The following is a 2,408-nucleotide window of genomic DNA, read 5'->3' on the forward strand; positions in this document are numbered from 1 at the left end:
TGTTTTGTTCCTACACCCCGCACCTCCCCTCCCCAGGATGGGAACATCTTAAAAGCATGTGGGATCCAGGGGATCAGTGTTGGTTAAGAAATACTGCCTTTTCTGCTTTTAAGAGTTGGCCAGGACCATCCACAGAACCAACCAACCAACCAACCAACAACAAAAAGCCCTAGAGCCGGGCAGTGGTGGCACATTCCTTTAATCCCAGCACTTCGGAGGCAGCCCGGTCGAGGCCAGCCCGGTCTACAGAATGAGTTCCAGGACAGCCAGGGTTATACAGAGAAACCCTAACTGGAAGAGAAAGGAAAAAAAAAAAAAAGCCCTAGAATCAGACAAACAGGACTTAGTGCTCAGAAAAAGCACATGAGTATAACAGAATTTCTTACAATTCAGAACTGAAAATTGGAAGAATGCAAATAGTTAAACACACCAGATAAGACAGTTTTAAGTCAACCTCATTAAGCGTTTCTGTTTTTAGAGACAAAATGTGGAGCCTTGTAAAGACAAGGCCTCAAAAAATTGGTTTAAGACTCAGAGTTGTTCCTCTCCACGGAAATCTTTAGTAAAAGGCGAAAGATTTATACGATCTGAAGAGAAACCAGAGTATGCAGCTGTCCTACTTAATTCATCTCTAGAGTAACAGATCCTCCTAGATAAGTGATGGTGATTTACCAATTGAAACTGCTATTACCTACAGAAATTTCTTCATGATCTTTTGAAATAATATTTTATTTTTAGTTTTAAAACTTCGATTAATGGAAGATCTTTTCACGAAAATATTTGCATTAGCTGCGGTGTCTTATGGGTATGTAAATGAGCCGAGTAAGCGCCGTCCGATTGGCCCAGTTCCCGTGGGCTTCCTACAAGGAGCGGGGCGGAGGTTTGCACCTCTGTACACTGGAATTTGGACATGGTTTCCTTTAAATAAAGGAGGTTTCCAATGGATTAGACGGCGAGGAACTGTAAAGGACGAAAACATAACCGACAGACTCCCTGTTCTGAGGGTGGGATTGGCACAGGAGCACAGAGGGATTCAAAGCTGTTGGCAATGTACTCTCTCTGCTCTTACTGAGAACAGTAGTTCCTGTAGTAAAACCAACCTAGATAAGATTTTGCATATTAAATGCAGTGTTTTATCTCTATACAGTTTTATCTCTATACATACGTGTGTGTGTGTGTGTGTGTGTGTGTGTGTGTGTGTGTGTGTGTGTGTTCTGCGCAGTCAGATGCCCTGGAGCTGTCAACTGTGAGCTGAACTCAGGGGTATGAAGTTTACCATTTCTAAATCAATGTGGCTGATCATTTCTGTACCAATTCAATATGCTAAAGGGAGGTAATTTTTCCCACCGTTAATATATGTATCGTGTGTGTATGTGTGTGTGTGTGTGTGTGTGTGTGTGTGTGTGTGTTCTGCGCAGTCAGATGCCCTGGAGCTGTCAACTGTGAGCTGATCCACATGAGTACTGAACTCAGGTCTTCAGAGCAGCACTGGTGATGGTGGTGGTTTTTCAAGACAGTGTTTCTCTGTGTGGCCCTGGCTATTGGAACTTGCTTTGTAGAACAGGCTGGACTCAAACTCAGGGATCTACCTGCCTATGTTTACCGAGTGCTGGGATTAAAGGTGTATCCCACAAGGTCCTATTTATAAAATAATTTTTTGTTTTTGTTTTGTTTTTGTTTTGTTTTTTGAGAGAGGGTTTCTCTGTATAGCCCTGGCTGTCCTGGAACTCACTCTGTAGATCAGGCTGGCCTCGAACTCAGAAATCCAACTGCCTCTGCCTCCCAAGTGCTGGAATTAAAGGTGTGCACCACCACACCCGGCCTAGAATTTATTTTTAATTACATTTATTTATTTTAAGATATGTGTCTGTATGTCTTTGTGTGGGCCTATGTAACATATCTGTGCAAGTGCTTTGGGAGGCCAGAAGAAGGGGTCAGAAGCCTCAGAACTGAAGTTTCAGGCTATTATGAGCTGTGTCATGTAGTCGACTAACAACTGCCTATAACTCCAGCCCTGGAGAGATTGGGTGCTTCCAGCCTCACTGGCCATCTACAATCATAAACACATACATACATATAATTTGAAATAATAAATATATGTGTGTGCATATTGTTTTTAATTTAATTAAAAAGAAAATTGAGACACAGTCTCTTTGTGTAGCCCTGACTGATGATCCCGGAACTCTCATAGGTCTGGCTAGCCTGGAACTCATAGAGATCCATTGCCTTTGCCTCCCAAGTGCAAGAATCTGTGGCATGTGCTACCACAGCGGCTAACAATAAATTTTTTTTTTTTTAGAATGGCCATTTTTTTTTATTTTTAATATTTTTATTACATATTTTCCTCAATTACATTTCCAATGCTATCCCAAAAGTCCCCCATAGCGCCCCCCACTTCCCTACCCACC

The 2,408-nt window shown here is 42.2% G+C and overlaps 1 non-coding gene across 1 annotated transcript; it reads right to left on the bottom strand.

The window, feature by feature from the left end:
- Window positions 1–491: 491 nt before the first annotated feature.
- Window positions 492–607, bottom strand: LOC115032094. The gene has a single exon (XR_003837721.1). It is a non-coding gene; the product is annotated as a U5 spliceosomal RNA (small nuclear RNA).
- Between the last annotated feature and the right edge of the window lie 1,801 nt (window positions 608–2,408).

Source organism: Mus caroli, chromosome 9 (assembly GCF_900094665.2).
Source record: "Mus caroli chromosome 9, CAROLI_EIJ_v1.1, whole genome shotgun sequence".
Classification (NCBI taxonomy): domain Eukaryota; kingdom Metazoa; phylum Chordata; class Mammalia; order Rodentia; family Muridae; genus Mus; species Mus caroli.